We start from the raw sequence: 18,094 nt of genomic DNA on the forward strand, positions 1-18,094 counted from the left end.
CAATCCAGCAGGAGAAAGTATTTTGATTTTTAACTCTAGATTCTAGAGTGTTTTTCCTACCCTTTGTCTCCTCTCCAAAGGAAACCTGGTTTTTGTTGCCATGGGTTAGGTTTCAGCTGCTTGGACCTCCACATAAACGGACCCCTTCAGGACGTGCCCTTCCGTGCCTGGCTTCATTTGCGGGGTTCATTCCCTCCTGTCCTGGCGCGCAGTTGTCGGTTGTTCCTTCTTACGGCTACATAGCGTTCCCCGGTGTGAACGCACTCAGGTCTACAAATCGTGGATGTTCGCATCATCTCCAGTGTGAGGCTCTAATGAATGAAGTGCGAATGACGTTTGCGTATGTGTTGCAGCTGGGCCATCCTGGGCCACGTGTGTGTGTGTGTGTGTGTGTGTGTGTGTGTGTGTCAGCTGTAGTGGCTATTGCCCAACTGTTTCTAGAGAGGTTGTACCAGTTCACCCTCCCACGAGTTTCGGTTGCTTTGCATCCTCACTGACTCTTATCATTCTGTTTTTAAAGGTCTTGCGCCTGAAACCTGACTAATTTTGTTAACCGGTGTCACCCCCAATAAATTCAATAAAAAGAAAAAGAAGGTTCTACTCATCGCAGGCAGTGAAACAGCCATGAGCTGAGCAAGCACATGAGCTGAGCAACTAGGCCGGGTGTAGAAGGTCACTGGGGTGGAAATCCCCAGGTGCCTAGCAATGAGAAAAACTGGGAAGGCAAGGACCTCTCCCACAGGTGACCTTCCCTCCCCTAGCTTATCTCTGGTCATGTGGTTTGGACCCCTGACCTTTCATATGGCTGGTAATACGGGCTGGACCCCTGAGTTTCCCTCCCTAAAGATAACATCTAGGCCTCAGCTGTGTTTTAGCTCCAGGCACAGAAAAGCAGCAAAACCAGGCGGGCAAAGCCACAGCTGCCTCAGGACCAGCTGTCCTGACTGATGACCTGATGACCCCTGGCGCTGATCTATCAGTGGGGACCAGGACCCGGAAAGAGCTCCCCTGGGGGACTGATGAATTGTCTGCTGAGACCCTCCCGAGACCTGCCCGTGCATTTCTCTCCCCCGCCTTTCCCCTCCCGGTCCTTTCTCCTAAACGGGAAGGGACCCCTGAGGTTTGTAGCCAGGGGAGCTGTGGGCAGCGGCAGCTTGTCCCAGGCTGACTCCCGAAACTGTCTCTAGGTTCCCCTTTTCCCTGACTTCCCAGAGAGCTAAAGCAGCCCCGCTGGGTTCTCCTGCGGCCCCTTCCGTCCTGAGCGCTTCCTTGTTTCATCGTCCTCGGCTTCGTAATAAGCATCCCATCTGAGTGTGCTTTTGCCATGGCCAAGAAACAGTTGCTTTACTGCACTTTATCTCTTGGCTGAAATCTTCCCTTTGGAGACATAGATAGTTCACTGTGGCTTTCAATTTTATTTATTTTATTTTTTTACATGTGCATATGTTTTATTTTATTATTATTTTTAATGTGTTTTTCCATTACCATTTATCCCCCTTATACCCTCTCTACCTCCACGCACCCCTCCCCCCCACAGTCGCCACACTGTTGTCTGTGCCCACGAGTCCTTTTTCGTTTTTGCTCCATCCCTCTACCCCCATTCTCCCCACAACCCAGAGCTGTCAGCCTGCTCTCTGTCCATGAGTCTGTCTCTATTTTGCGTGTTAGTTCAGTTTGTTCATTAGATTCCATGTATGAGTGATATCACGTGGTATTTGCCTTTCTCTGACTGGCTTATTTCACTGAGCGTAATGTCCTCCAGGTCCCTCCATGCTGTTGCAAAGGGTAAAATTTTCTTCTTTTTTACGGTCGAGTAGTATCCCAGTGTGTAAATGAACCATAGTTGTTCTATCCACTCATCTACTGATGGACACCTGGGCTGTTTCTAAGTCTTGGTTATTGTAAATAACGCTGCAATAAACGTAGGGGTGCATATATTTTTTCGTTAGTGTTTTGAGTTTCTTTGGAAAAATTCCCAGAAATGGAATCGCTGGGTCATAAGGTAGACTCATTTTTAATTTTTTGAGGTAACTCCATACATCCTTTCCACAGTGGCTGCACTAGTCTGCGTTCCCACCAACAGTGCACTAGGGTTCCCCTTTTTCCACATCCTCGCCTGCACTTGTTTGTTGATTGATTGAAAATAGCCATGCTCACAGGTGTGAGGCGATATCTCATTGTGGTTTTAATTTTGCATGTCTCTGACAATTAGTGACGTTGAGCATCTTTTCATGTCTATGGGTCATCTGTACATTCCTTCCCTGATGCGGAGAAGGCGGCGCACCTTTCCACAGACTGATTGGGTCATTTGGATGTCATCTTTCAGGAAGTGCCTGTTCAGTTCTTGTGCCAGTTTTTAATGGACTCGTCTTTTTCTACTGACTTATAGTTCTTTCTATATTCTGGACATAAGTCCTTCATCAGTTTCATGGATTGCCCCTTTCTTCTCTCGGTCTGTGAGTTGCCTTTTTTGTCAGTGGTGTCTTCTGATGAGCAGATTTTAACAAAGTCAAATTACCAGCCTTCTCCTGTCGTGTTCTCCTTTTAGTTTGAAACATATACATCCTGTTGGAGAGAAGTCTCCTTTATCAACTACAAGGTCAGGAAGATATTCCCGCGAATTTAAATTTGTGGTCGAGTTGGTCTCAGCGATCCAGAGAGAGGTCTGCCGTTGCAATGTTGTGGAGCAGTTTTGTTTTTTTATTTTTTTAAAGATTTTATTTATTTTTAAAGAGAGGGGAAGAGAAGGAGAAAGAGGAAGAGAAACATTGATGTGAGAGAGATACATCAATATGTTGCCTCTTGCACACCCCCAAATCGGGACCAGACCCACAACCCAGGCGTGTGCCCTGACCAAGAATTGAACCTGCGACCTTTTGCTTTGCAGGGCAACACCCGAGCATCTGAGCTGCACTGGTCAGGACAGTCGTTAAGCAGTGTAGACGGAGGCGCGTTGCTGCCTCCAGCTTATCTGCTGAGCACATTCTCATTCTCACAAATGAGCTTTCCCTAGATGGCGCCTGGCTACACAGTGGCGCTGAGGAGCTGGCGCCTTGGAGAGATGCCCTGCACCGTTGTCTTCACCCGGAGCAGGAGGCTGCTTGGACTGTGTTGGTTTTGCAAAAGCAAGGCCCCTCTTCAATTCCCTACTCTCGTTGGGATCAGGCCCGCCTCGCCCCCATTCATGCGGCCAGGCTCCCCGCCCGTCCAGGGTGCGCAGCCCTCGGCGGGGATTGGGCAGGACAGGGAGACATCCCCAGAGAGTTCCGTGACAGGACCAAGTCCTCAGGGGCAGATGCTCAGGGCTCCCCACACCTCCCTGAAACCCGTCTGAGGGCTCTAATCTGACTGGCCAGTTGTGCTGCTCTGGCTGCTAGAAGGGGAAAGAACAGGCCGGGAGGGGTGGGGGTGCTTCCACAGGAAGCTGGCAGTGGAGGTCGGCAGCCGCGGCTGGCAGCCGCAGCCCTGGTTTGCAGCCTCCACCAACATCTGAGGTGTAAATGTTCCCACGACGGCCAGCTCCCAGCTGCAGCGTGGAGTCCCTGAAGGCGGGGTTGTGGGGAGATGGGCAGCGTGGCACCCCGCAATGTTGACTTGCCACCGCCCATCTGCAAGGGCAAACCTAATAGTGCGGTAAATGATTAAGAGGCAGTGGGTGTGGGCTATTTATCACCTCTGTTTTAAGTCACTTACGTAACTTAGTTTTTAAATAATGACCCTGTTTAACAATCAGCTCACAAATCCCTGAAAAGGGCCCCGCTGGCGCTCGCCAGCCTGCCGGGGCTGGGGAGCCGCTGTGTGCGGCCGAGCTGAGGCCTGGACACACCTCCTGCAGGGAGGACAGGTGCTGTCTGATTTCCAGAAGAGGGTGGGGCAAGGGGGGACGGCCATGACTCAGTGGCCCCGGGGGGTGCGGTCCTGGCCTGGCGCCAGGACGCCAGCTTCCTGCTGCACTGAGGTGCCCACCCCGGTGAGCCTGCTGTGACTTGACCCTATTCAGTGGCTCCCCGGTCCCCACAAGATAAAGTCCAAAGTCCTCAGCTGGGTCTGTAAAGCCCTGAGGAATTTTTATTTTTTAATTGGGCACGAAGGAATTTGACCCTTGCTCACCTAGGTTCCAGGAGAAGCAAGACTTTTCATCTTCTGGAACAGGGGCATTTTCCTACATCGGCCAGGAACACCGTCTCCCTTCTCTTCCCTGAAAAAGCCTGTCTGTCCTTCTTGACCAGATGCAATAGTATCCTTTTTTAAAGGATTATTATTTTTTAAATAATTTATTTATTTTAAAAGAAGGGAAGGGAGGGAGAAAGAGAGGGAGAGAAACATCAATGTGTGGTTGTATCTCATGTGCCCAGCACTGGGGACCTGGCCTGCAAGCCCAGCGTGTACCCTGACTGGGAATCGAACCAGGGACCCTTGGGCTTGCAGGCTGGCACTCAGTCCACTGAGCCACACCAGCCAGGGTGAAGTAGTACCCTTTTTAAGAAGGCCCATTCCCCTGGCCACAGCCAGATGCCCCCAAGCCTGGGGTGCACATGTCGTTTCTAAGGTTCTTCATGCTGCCCCGTCAGGGCGAGCCGTGTGTGCCCTCTGGCCTGTGGCCGGCAGCGTGCCTTCTTCACCCCCGCAACTCCCTATGTGTGGGGCTCATGGCTGGGCCTCAGGGAAAGGCAGCAGATGAGGGGAAAGCCTGCTGAGGAATCTGAGCCCTTAGGTATGAATTTGCCCTGTGGTCCCACGACACCAACAGCCCCGTGACATCCGTGTTTCAGGATGTTTCCTGGGACGTCCTGTTTTTACCGTCCCCCTACTCTGTGCCAGGGGCCTGCTAGGCTGGGAGCCCCGGCAGAATCTCTGGCCAAGGCCGCCCTCCCACCCTGCTGTCCAAGGTGCCCGCCCACTCTCCCTCTGGGAGGCAGCGCTGGGGCTGCTGGGGGGCAGCCCCGCTGAGGTGGTGAAGGGGGGGGTCTTCCCCGCAGCCTGGGGGAGCCCTGCCTCGGGGGTGTGTATGCCTGCGGTGCACGCGTACGTGTGCACATGCATGTGTACACACGTGTTTGTGTACAAACGTGTGTGAGTGTGTGTGTGTGGTGTTGAGGAGGCAGGAGTGTCCCGTCCATCCCTTTTTCTGAGACCTAGGACCATCCCGCAAGCAGAGCCCTGGACTCTGGGAGCTGCAGGGCCGTGGGGAGCACCGCTTGTCAGCAACTCAGGTCCACGGAGCCCATAGGTCCCCCCCTTCCCCTGGGGACTGCTTGAAACGCAGACCCTGCTTCAGCAGGCCCAGGATGGGCCTGCGCCTCCGCGCTCCCTGCAAGCAGCCAGGGGAAGCCGTCGCTGCTGGCCCCCAGCCCCTGGCCCTGCGGCCCCAGGCCTGGCCCTGCAGAACTTCCCATGCTCCAGCCACGCCTGCCAATTTTTTGAACCGCCATTTTGTTGGAGGAAGTTGCAAACTACGTGGACTATCATTTATCATTCTCCTTTAAATTAATTCCCCTTTTCGCTTAAATACATTAAAAATGAAGCTTCATGTCACCACCGTACCTGTAAAGCAAGTGCTTTTCTAATGCATTTCAACATACATTGACCGATATGGCAGTTTTCAAGTGTCTGTCGGGTAGTGCTGCCTCGAACCCCTTCATGGGCTCCCAGTGGCGAGGGTCCTGAACTGCGCCCCACAGACCTTGCCCGAATGGGCCCACAGGGCGCTTGAATGCCAAGGATGTGCCCAGGGCTTGCCAAGGGGTGCTGGGAGCCCATGCAGAGTAGTCCCACCATGATGTTATATATGCATATATGTTGTGTGGAAATTTTTTTTTTGACAAAAGAGGTAAGGTCTCAAAAAAGTGCCCGAATCGCACTGCTGAGCACACGCCTCTGCTTTAGAGAGGAGGCCCCGGACTCATGCTGGCCGGCGTGGGGGCCACGGGCCATGTGGGATCGTTTACCTTTACTTAAAATGAAGTAAGAGAAAAACTCCAGTTCCTCAGTCAACCAGCCGCACTTCCCGAGCACGGGGGCCGCACGTGGCGGCGGCTGCGGCGCTGGGCCGGGCAGGCGCAGCGCCTCCCATCTCTGGTGGACGTTCTGCTGGGCAGCCCTGGCTGGGGTGTGTGTGGCGGGGAGGGTTCCGTGGTAATTCCTGCCACGGGGCTTCATCTCTTCCGAGCCTGGACTGTGGGCAGCTCCTTGGGACAAAGCAATGCTGTCCCTTCGTCCCCGGAAGAGGAAAGATGGGAGCTCCCTTCTCTCTGCTCCTCTGCCTCCCAAGAAGTTGACCACCATACTTCACCTGCCACAGGGAGGCCGGAAGCGCCACCCATGGCTCTTTGAAGCCACGCCAGCTGCGAGGTGGGAAATGCCACTGCCTTCTGCACCCCAGTCCCTGATGCCTCCCACTGCCTTTTTAGTCTCCTGGGACCAGGACCCCGCTGGGCTCTGTCACCAGGCCACCCCCCATTTCCTCAGTGCCTCCCTCTGGCCTGGACCTCAGGGTTGACCATTTCCACATGTTTCCCTCCTACCGACCTTTGTCCCCAGTCCTTTCACGGCCTCTCAGCCTTGTGCCACCCAAACTCTAGTATCTCTGGGATCCCTAGGCTGCTGTGAGGGGTTCTGGAAAAATCTAGATAAAAGCTGTGGTGCCAACCCAAGGCATGAGACCTCAGCAGGGCCTTGCTGCTGCTCGCTCCTGTGTGACTGTCCCTGGCTGCGGCCTCGAGGCCCTGGCCCAGGGTTCCAGCACTTCTCTGTGTGTCTCAAACCTCCCTCTCCAGCCCCCTCAGCCCGCGGACAGCTTAACAAAGGTCCTGAGAGCCCTACGGGTGGCTGGACAGCTGAAGGACATGCCCTCCAGGCCGGGTACCCCTTGCAGGGCGAGGGCCCGCCCCCTGCTCTCTACCACCAGCCCTGCTCCCCCTGGCATTGCTGATTGTGTGCGTGTCGGGGAGTGAGTGTCGTCCTTATCATCTGCCTCAGCTCCGCATCACACCGTTTGCTCCTTCGTCTCTTCTAAGGGAGTAATGTGGCGTCTAGACCTCCATGATGATGAATGCCCTCTGTCCAGTGTCCCCGTGAACATAAGCCACCCTTCTGTGCTTCTGGTTAGGATGGTGGTCCCCTCTGCCTTGTTGGCACCCCCACCCCCAACTACAGGACTGCGTGCGCCCCCAGCTGCTGCGGGCCTCGCGCACGCAGGCCAACGCTCAGTATACAGTCATTGTGAAGTGAAGCCAGATGGCTGACGTAACCCAAGGACATCAATGTTGTTAGTAAATGGGGGAGTGTGGAAACTAATATAAATGAGTAGGAAAAGAGACATGTTAACTATATTCCTCCTTTACTCTTCATTGTGAACTATCATACACCTACAGAACATTGCACACACCAGCTTCCACAGCCCCCAAGTTATCATTTCATGAAGGCTGAGGCAGGAGAGTTAGCACCCAAAGTCCTCCTCACCTCCCTGCCTTGCAAGTCCCCAACGCTGTCCATGCAGAAGCGAGAGTCCTCCTTGCTTCTCAGTGTGGCTTTACCATCTGAGCATGGCTCCCCAAACACCACCCTTTAGTGTTACCTGTGATTGAACTTTGTCTTATGGAACAATGTAGTGGTCCTTCTTTGGTGTCTCACCTTTTTGCCTAGCATTGTTTTTCTTTTTAATTTTCATTCAAGTTGGTATGTGTAGCTATAGGTAATTTTTAATTTTTTTGCTATGCTACTGTATTCCCTCTATGGTTTTAACCATGGACCATTTATCCATTTTACTAATGATGGGCACTGGGATTATTTATGAGTTCTGGCTATCATGAAGAATGCTACTAGGGACATTCTGGTAGACGTGTCCTAGTATATGTGTGCAGGCATTTGTATAGCTGGAATTGCTGAAACATAGTGTGATATTTTCAGTTTGCTAGATGATCCCTAAAATGGTTGGATCAATGCATATAGGTGCATCAGTATTCCCACAGCAGCCTGAGAGTTCTAGTTGCTTAGTACTACATAGTCTAATGAAAGGAAAAAAAGGGAAGAAAAGAGTTATTAAAAATTCAGAATAAATAAAAAGCAAAAAAGATAGGAAAAATAAGTCCAATATATCAGTAATTACAATAACTATAAATGGGTTAAATGGACCAGGTGGAATACAGAGACTATAAGACTGGAATAAAAAAATTCACAGTTACATGCCACTTACAGGAGGCATACTGAACATAAGATTACAGAAAAATTTACAGTAAAATGATAAAAAGGAAAATGTTACCCAAAAGAAAGACAAAAAAAGCTATATTACACAAGACAAAATAGACTCTAAACCAAAAAAAGTTATTAGTGATTAGGACACCTATCACTAGAATGGATATTCTCAAAGTTGAGTGCAGCTAATAAAATAGCTTCAAAAGACTGGAAGCCAAAATTGATGGGACTGCAAGAGGAACCTGACAAATTTGCCATTAGGAGGTGGATCTCAGCACTTCTGCATCCATCAGTGATACATGAAAGCAGAGAATAAAAAGAGCAGGAAATAAAAATAAAATGGATCATTACCATAAGAACCAAATGGAACTTCTAGAAATAAAAAGTCAATAGTTGAAACTTAAAGCTCAGTGGATGGGTTTAAAACTGGATCAGACACAACCGAGGAGAGATTCAATGAACTCAAAGATATGTCAGAGGAAATTTTTCTGGAGCATTGCACAGAGAGATAGAGAGACAAAAGTAAGAAAAAGCAAAGGTATATAAATATGATATGTAGGGCAATGAAGTCTCACAGATGCTCACCTAGAATTCTAGAAGGAGGAGGGAGACCTGGGACAGAGTAGTACTTAGAGTACGAAGAGCTCAGCTCTTCCCAGCACAGGTTCATGCAGCCCAATGACCCCTGTGGAAGATTATTTAAAAAGGGAAAAAAATATACCAGTGCATCAAGGTGCATCATCATCATCATCATCATCATCATGCTCTCAATCATGTCAAAGTTCTCACTGCAGAGGAGTGTTTAATTTTGTGGGATTTTGAGAAAATAAGGTAGAATCTAAATCTTGGACAGGTAGAATAGCAGGTAACTTAGAAGAGCAGTAAGAGTTAAAAGGTTCTAAGTTGGTGAATAACTTTAGATTTTGGGAAAGTATGCCAAATCAACATTTCAAGTTGTCCCCAAATGCTTTTTACAGTTCTTTAGGGTCTAATCAGCATTCCTACACTGTATTTGGTTGTTATGAATGGAAGTAATTTCAGGACAGCTTGCCCATTTTTAAATTTTGATGATATTAATTTTCCGAAGAGACCAGCCTAATTGTTTAAATTGCAGAAAGTCCTCCATTTAGGATTTGTCTGATTCCATAGGGGGTCCCTTAACACTGTCTTCCCCCCCTGTAATTTGCATAGAGTGCGCTCACTGTAGTCTTCATACGGAATATATCAAACATGTATCACAGCATTGTGCATTCACTTAGGCAGTTAACAGTGTTTGTCATTGATGGATATGGGGAAAAATGAGTGTATAACCTTTCCAAGTTTACATCTTACATTTGCAAAATGGGAGATAGTACCAACCTTCCTCACCAAATACTGCCACTCCATTTGGACTATTGGGCAAATCTAGCAGGGGGCAGAGAGGCCCCAGGAGGATAAGGAACGGCTGGTCAGATGGGGGCGGGGCGGCCACACAGAACTGGGACTGGGGTGGCAGCTGCTGGCTCTGGCCCTGTGTCTGGCCCTGCTTCTGCTGTGAGACATGGGAACACAGAGGGGACACAAGGACACAGCCTTAAGTGTGAGAAAGTGAAAAGGAGTCTAAGGCTTGAAAGCAAAGAAGACTTAACCTAAAATAACACAGGCGAATGCTAAAATACATGTGTGCAGTCAGATACGAGTATTGCACCGGCCCACACTTGGAGTGACACTGAAGAAGATAAAGTGGACATTCTGTGTCCTTTCGTCCGTATGCCCTCTCCCAACTCTTTCGACAGAGCAGACAGAGCAACCTGAACAGGATTTTCTGTCAATTGATGCCTATGCTTCCAAAGTGACTAATGTGGGTAAACACCAAGAGGGTCTCGTCCAGAAAGGCCCCAGTGGAACAAACAGGCATTGTTTTTCAGGTCAGAGAGAACAGATGCAGAAATGAGCTGATTTGGGAAACACTGCGGCTTCTCCCCACGACCACTCAGCTGATCGCCCCACGTTAGGAAGACAGGGCCACGTGCCTTGAAAACCGCAGGCTGAGGGCAGTGACGAACCCTTCTGTTCTTCTTGTTGGTGTTGGCTGAATTTATTCCTGCACCTCAAGCGTGTTTGCTGGGGACCAGCAATCAAGACCAACCAGAAGGCGTAATCTGGTGCAGAAAAACAGACGGGACACTGTGAAAATATTTTCCCGGGTCAGAGTGTCCCTGGGGCCACGCTGTCTCAATCGGTGACCCCCTAAGGACTGTGCCTGTGTCCGGCTGTGCTGTTCTGGGCCTGTTCTCTCCTCTCACAACGGGACGGATCCTAGGAATCCCAGCTGCCAGGAAACACACCGGCTCGTCCCAGAAGCTCAAGAGTTCAAGTTATATCGGATTTCTTCCAGCCCTCGGTACCAACACGGGGTATGTGGAGCAGTAAGGAGCCGCCCAGGGAGCAGGTGAGGATGTGGATTCTCAGGTCCACCCCAGGCGTTTTGAGTCAGAACCTGGTTTTAATAAGACCCCCGGGGTCGGCAGGCACGCCTCAGTTGCACACTGGGTTCTTCATCCTGGCTGCACTTCAGGGTCATCTACTGAGCTTTTAAAACACCACTGCAGGGGTTCTGGTGAACCACTCTACTTGCCGGGGTCTCTTGAATGTTTGCTCTGTGACATCACATGGCGGCTGGCGAGGCTGCCTTTCCCCGGGAGGGGACGCGCCTTCTCACGAGCCCTCTGAGTTCACTCTATTGACATCTGCAGAATCGCCCTCCCTGTCCCATGGTCCCCCATGCCCACTTTTCCACCTTCTCAATTTCTTCCCCAAAATGCATTCAGAGTCAACAGTAAAAAAAAAAAATCTTCAAGGTAATTTTGTTGCAAATGCAACACGAATTTCTTCTCATGAACTTGAGGAGCCCGGAACCTGTTCCCTGCTTGCCACGGGGCCACCTTGTCCTCTCTGGGGCGCGCTCTCTGGGGGCGGCTGTGCTGAGCCGACGCCCGGCGGCGTTGCAGGGCGCTGTGCACTTCCGGAACTGCCCTCGTGAGGTGCCCGTTTCCCAACAGGCCACCGCCCCGGGTTACGCTTCATCCTGGCCTGCCGGTCGTGCTTCCTCGTACCCACTGCCTTATACAGTACGGCATACAGCAAAATACCCACCTGCGTGAAGCGGGACACACAGCTACAGTGCTAGTGCCCACGTAGCCACAGCCCAAGGGAAGGCACAGTGCCATTTATGGCCACCCGACACTTTCTGTGCCTTCCAATCACCCCAACCCAGAGATCACCTCTACCCTAATTTTAGGATGGCTGTTTCTTAGGCTCTCTTTTTCACTGTGGGTGCGTGGTATTCCCCCTCCTCTTTACGTTCCGTTGTAGCGGCCAAATCCCTCCTCCTAGCCCCCTCGCTTGTCCCTCTACGCCCCGTTTCCTTGAGGTTTCACAGCCATGCTCCCTCTGGTGAATGGACATCCCTGTGTTTTCAGACCTTCTCTGTGGTCACCCAGCGTCCCTGCCAGCAGGCAAAGGGGTGGCCAGCGCCCTTCCTGGCCCCACTAGCCACCCGTTTCTTTAGGGATTTACTCTCTATCCGGACATCCTGAAAACGTAGCTTGGTTTTAAACTTTATACAAATGGAATCATGATGTCCGTCTTTGCTGCGTTTTAGTTTTGTTTAACATCCCACGCCCTGCGTAGCTGCCATGGGTGCGTTCTCACTGCTGTGGACGGTCACTTTGATGAACACAGACAGGGAGTTTTCAGTGGAATGCACTCTGTGTGATTCAGCCTATAGGACTTTGTTGAGACTTGCCTTATGGTACAGTGTGTGGCCAATTTTCGTAAAGATTCTGTATATGCTTACAAAGAAAGCGATGCCTCGCTTTGGGAGGAGTGCTTCAGTGTTCAGTAGGCCAAGTTTGCTAGTGTCTGGCTGCCACATTCTGTATCTGCACTGGTTTTTTGTTTGCTGGTTCTGTTGATCGCTGAAAGAAGTATCTTAATATCTTCCACTTTTAATTATGTCCATTTTACTTTAGAGAATTTGAAGCTGTTTGGGGCAATCAAACTCTAGAGCTGTGCAAAAATTAATTTATGGTTTTTTAAATTTAATTTTAATTTTCTCTTTTTCCAGTACCATTTAGTCCTCTTATAACCCCCTCCCCCCAGCAGTCACGACAGTTCTGCTCATGTCCATGAGTCCTTTATCCTTTTTGCTCAGTCCCTCCCCCCAACGCTCCCCCCACCAGCTGTCATCTGCTTTCCATCTATGAGTCTCTCACTGTTTTGCTTGTTAGTTCAATTTGTTCATTAGATTCCACAAATGAGTGAAATCATGTGGTATTTGTCTTTCTCTGACCGGCTTATTTCACTTAGCATAATGTTCTCCAGGTCCCTCCATACAGATTTCTGTTGTTTTGCACGACCGAGTTTATGGTAATTTGTTACTACAGCTCTAGGAAACTAATGTCTACTATGTGGTTTATTTATTACTGTGTATTATTTTCTATATTCTATCCCTGTTAGCTCCATGAGGGTACAGATTTTTGTTTGTTCCCAATGCATTCCAAGTACCAGTGCCTGGCACGGAGTAGGCACTCGGGCCTGAAGAAGACTTGGCTTTATTTATGCCGTGTAGCAAGCCCTGGTTGGCGTGCTCTACGATTTGGCTGAATGAACAGGCTGTGCTGCTGTCATACTCTGGAGAACCACCCAGCAGCACAGGTGAACAATACACTGAGACACACACTAGCGTGGGTGAATCTGAAACACACTTTGCTGAGTGAAGGAAACAGACGTGGAAGAGAACTCACTGTATGATCTCCTCTGATGACACCTAACCAGCAAGAGAGAAAGCAGATCAGTGGTTGCCCAGGGCCCCGGGTGAGGTCTGGCTGCGGAGGGTAGGAGGGAACTTTCTGGGGTGAGAAAAATGTCCTTGGTTGTGGTGGAAGTTGCGTAGGTATCCACATATGCCCAAACTCACCAAACTACCCTTAAAAAGGGTGCATGTTATTGTGTGGAACTTTTTTTTCTCAAAAAGGTGCTAAAATAAGGTGGTTTATTTGTTTAGAATAACATCACTGTTATTTAAAGCTAATACCCACGTGTGGACCCTGGGACAGGTCTAAAGACGTTATTTCTGAGTCCAAAAATATGTGGCAGTAATGTACACTCTAAGGAAGCAGGGAATAGAAAACCAAAGTGACAGAAACACAGGGCGCCCTGGCTACTGAGAGCTTGATCAAGGACACGCACGTGACATGGCACTGTATCCAGAGCACATGCTATAGACCAGGCAGCGGCGGCGGTATCTCCTCTGCTACTTCCAGTCCCCGAACACAAATCGGTGGCCTCGGTCATGCGAGAGAACCTCTGCTGCCCTGGCTGGTGTGGCTCAGGGGACTGAGCGCCAGCCTGTGAACCAAAGGGTCGTCGGTCCGATTCCCGGTCAGGGCACATGCCTGGGGTGCAGGCCAGGTCTCCAGTAGGGGGTGCTCGGGAGGCACCCCACACTGATGTGTCTCTTCCTCTCTTTCTCCCTCCCTTCCCCTCTCTAAAAATAAATAAATAAAATCTTAAAATAAAAAAAAAAAAGAAAGAAAGGAAGAAAGGAAACCTCTACTGGGTTAACCAGGCAGCTGTGCGGGGGATACTGGTAGTTGTTCATTACCCCCACCCGCCTCACTCAAGCTTCTCTCTGTCTAGCTCTTCTTTCCTTGGAGATGGGCTTGATTCCGACAACCAAGTGTTTTTACTTAGGAAGCGGCATCAACACCGGTTCAAGTATTTGAAGGTTGAGTTGAATATTAATCAGCTATTGATTCAGAAACACTGTTGGTGGCTTTCAGCTGTTTTACAAGGAAGAAAAATCCCAGACCAATCTCATGTGGCATATTGATGCAAAACCCCCCTAAATAATGTATGAGCTCATAGGAGCCAGCAAGGTGTGAAAGGACGGTACGTCTGGACTGTCGCAGGTGGGGCTCTGGGCAGGGCTTGGCGTACGGGGGTGGGAAGGAGCCAGGGCTGGGCGGCCCCCTGACCTGCTCTCGATGCTGGGGCAGTTCTGAGGACGGGACACGCTCCAGCACGGCCCCATGCTGCGGGGAGAGGGCCGGGACTCTCTCCCCTCCACGGGCTGCCGTTGGGTGCAGTCGCTCGGCCGGGGAGAGCGAACGCGGGTGAGGTGCTTCTGCGCGGGCCGCAGAGGATCCGCTGAGGGCCTGTGGCCGGCAACCCTTCAGGAACTGGGGCCTTCGTCCTTCAATCCTGATAACCCAGCACATAGCAGCAGCCAGGGACATCCCGGGGCGCTGGGTCAGAGGGTGACAATACAGTGAGCCAGTTCTACATTCAGGCAGGGTGTTACTTAGACCATCAAAAGAAGAGAGTTAGCCAAAGGCGCCGGTTCCCTGGGTCTTCCTCCCACGTACCACAAAGGACACCACCAAACCGGAGGGGGCCAGATGACCGCCACCTGAGCTGCTGGAGGCCATGGTGCTGAGGCGCGGATTCTAGGCTGCGTGACATTTCCATTCTGCGGGCCTGCCCTGCTCTCGGCAGAGCTTCCCCACAGCCCTCCTGGCAAGATAAGCAGGCGGGTGGAGACGGCCGCGGGCAGTTCCTCATAGCCGCCGCGCCTCTCGTCTTCTGGGAAGACCGCAAGGTGTTCTGCCGAGACAAAATGGCTGCGGTTCAACCCTGGTCCGCGGGTGCCGGGGGGCGGCAGCACCCATCGCAGTGACCCAGCGGAGTGTGTTTCTCTGAGGACAGTTTAACATTAGGAAATTAAGTGTTGTCATTCACATTAACAGAAGACAAAGAGAAAAACTATCACCACCTCAACAGATACAGAAAAGGAATGTGGCAAAATTCAACACCCATTTATAAAAATGCTCTTAGCAAACTGGGAGGAGAAAAGAACTTCCTCAAGCTAATTGCAGACGTTATCCTTTCATGGTAAAATATATCAAGAGTCCCCCGTCCCAGGGACTGTGAGTAAGACACGGGGGCCTATTCCCATGTCTGTTCAACATTGGACTTGAGGTCATAGGCAGATCAGGGAGACAAGAGAAAGAAAAAAAGAAAAGCCACAACATCTCACTCATCCAAAATCATTTACCTGGACACTGCCACTACCTGCAGCAAAGCTATTCACCCGACATCCTCTCGCAAAGCAGCCCAAACAGAGCTGCCAGGACATCACAACGGCTCCCACGGCTACGCACGTCACTCACAGAGGAGTCGTCCCGGAGCCTAACTCTGGAGACGCACAGAATTCTAATAAGCTGCTCAACCCCATGAGAAATGGCAACAAGAGCCTGGCACCGTGATCCAAGCCAGAGGGTTAGCTGTCATGATAGGAAAGGACGTGGGTATGTTACCGAACAGCAACGGGGCCCCGCTGCCCACCGCCGCCCTCCGGGCAAAGTCCCAGGGGCAAAGGCTGGTGATAAAGGAAGAGTCTTTGTTCAAAAACTTCACAATTTTGGAATAACGGCTTTCCACCTGCAGTAGTCACTTAAGCCTAGCAATTAAGGCTAAACTCTAACACCTGAGCTCTCCTAGCTTTCCCCATTAGTTTTTAGTTATTACTATAGCGTTAGTTTACAAACTAAAATAATATAAGATACAAAAGCTGCACAGTTTTTGAAGAATGGCAGGCTTCTGCCTCAGAGGTCGTCCGGCCTAGAACACCCCAAGAAGACTAACCCTGCCCCCCTCTGCCAGGCCAGGGTTAGTCCGACCCTAGGCTGTGCCCGCGGTCCCTTCCCATCCACAATACCGCCTGTTGGAAGCGCGGGCAGCTGCGGCGCGGTCACCCAGGCCTCCTCGGTCGCCCTCGAGGAAGAGAGCCGAGGGCCCTTCTTTCATTTCGAAGCTCCTAGCCCCTAACTCCACACTCTCTGGAGGCGCTGAGCTTCTCAGCCAATCCCGGCCCAGACTGTTTACTGTTGCCTTGGGCAGGCTCCTCCTATGGCCCCTGCTTAGTCTTCCCCAGGGATCCCATCAGAGCTTTCTGTATCAGGTGAATATGGGTGAACTATAAAAATCAGATGAAATAGCTCAGAAAACATAGTAGCTGCAAACCACTTATTCTAGGGGCAGCCAGCTCACCACGCCTCAGAAACCCTTGAGGCCACTGCGGTACGGTCACCATTATGAGCATCTGTGTGACTGTGTTGGAGTAATTTGGAGTCAGCAGGAGATGATCAAATCATGCTTATGACCCACTGCTTAAGAGGAGAGGGAATTATGTCCTATAGTAAAGAGTTTTCTATTGGCCGATTATAAAATTGCCATTTGTATGCAGAAACTTTGGTATTAGGAAATTAATTTATAGGCAATACCTAATTTTGGACAACCTACCCAGAGTGTCCCATGGCTTAAGCAGTGCGTGTGCAGCAAGCAGGAGCTGAGCATCACAAACACCTGGACCGAGCCCCTCCCTGGGTCTGAGTCACAAAGATGGGGTCTCGCCTGGGTCCTCAGCCCAGGGATCGTGTTTTTCAGAGCTGTGACTATGTAAAGGCAGCTATGGCCTGGCCACGTGAGCACGCTGGGCTGAAAAGGCTGAGCAAGGTTTGTGATTTCTGCTCAGCCAAGTTCATCCTTGGAGTAGTAAGTATGGCAAGCGGGTCAGGTTGCCCATGGCATTCACTCTTCTGTCCTCTCCGTGCGTTGTGGAACCACACGCTTATCCTGTAGCCAGGAGGTGGCAGCCGCAGGTGCTCCGTGACTCTGCACCTGGAGGCTCTCTTGGCCGTTGGAGCAGGCTCAGCCCAGATACCACAGGTCCAGAGGGAACATCCTGGGAGCAACACTCGACCCGACAAATGAGGAGCTGGATCCCGTCCTGGCCTCCTGACCGCTGAGTGGGGCTGAGTGGGGTGGCCCACGGCGCTGACCTGCTCAACCGGCTTTCTTCCCTGTTGGCCTCATGCCCTCGTGCCCTCACAGTGCTTCCTGGAATCACCTCCCAAATAAACTACTTGAACGAAAGTCCTTGTCTCAGGGCCTGCTTTTAGGGGAGCCCAGCCAGAAGAGTTGATGCCAGAAGTGGCCCCGGAAAGCAGTCCCTCAGGATGAGACACGAGGCACAGCCAGGTGACAATAGGGTCTCCCTGCTGATGATGGTAAGTACGACGGTGGCAGCTCTCACTGGGGGTGGATGGGGATGAAGGAAGAGGGTGACGGGTTCTGACTAGACAACGGACACTGCAGAAGGCGCTGTGACAACTAGAATGCCACACGGCAGCATTTAAAGAGACCGCATCACCTACCTGCAGAGGAAGGGATGTTCTGAGAATCAGGCCAAGATTGGATTTTTAGGGCAGTGCAGTGACAAAAGGGGACAAAATTCCCATGAGGAGAGAGTCTCCTTTGCCTCAGGGAGGGCTCTCACTAGGAAGGAATAGAACTTAAAGACGTGAGATGGGCCCATTCAGGTAGATGTTCTCAAGAGTCTTGACACCCCACCTTCCCCTGAACCCGTGGGTCTTGCCAGTGGCTGACGACCCCATGGTGGAGATGGGCAGCCTCCCCCACCTGGCAGTCATTCAAGAGCCTCTCTGGAGAGAAAAGACTGGAAAGGAAACCTTTGTCCTCCCCAAGATCTACCCACTTCCACTCACTACTCCTAAACCAATTAATAGGACGCGCACCGGCGTGGCCTGCGTGGAGCGACATCGCCCTGCTCGGAGAGGAAATGAGCCATTCCCCAAAGGGCCGAAGACCCCGGCTCCTGCGGACGGGCCGGCACCGGAAAGGCGCACGTGGGCGCGGATCCCAAGGATGCTGGCCCTGTGGGAACTAGGACGGAAGGTGGCCGAGTCTGTGACATGGGGGCCCTTTTCTCCTCGGCGTTGGCACCAAGGCAAGGACGCATGAAGGCGGTCCCAACACACAGCTGCAATGGCTCCTT

Source organism: Pteronotus mesoamericanus, unplaced genomic scaffold (genome assembly GCF_021234165.1).
Source record: "Pteronotus mesoamericanus isolate MK-2021 breed Mesoamerican mustached bat unplaced genomic scaffold, CSHL_Meso_final scaffold_533, whole genome shotgun sequence".
Classification (NCBI taxonomy): domain Eukaryota; kingdom Metazoa; phylum Chordata; class Mammalia; order Chiroptera; family Mormoopidae; genus Pteronotus; species Pteronotus mesoamericanus.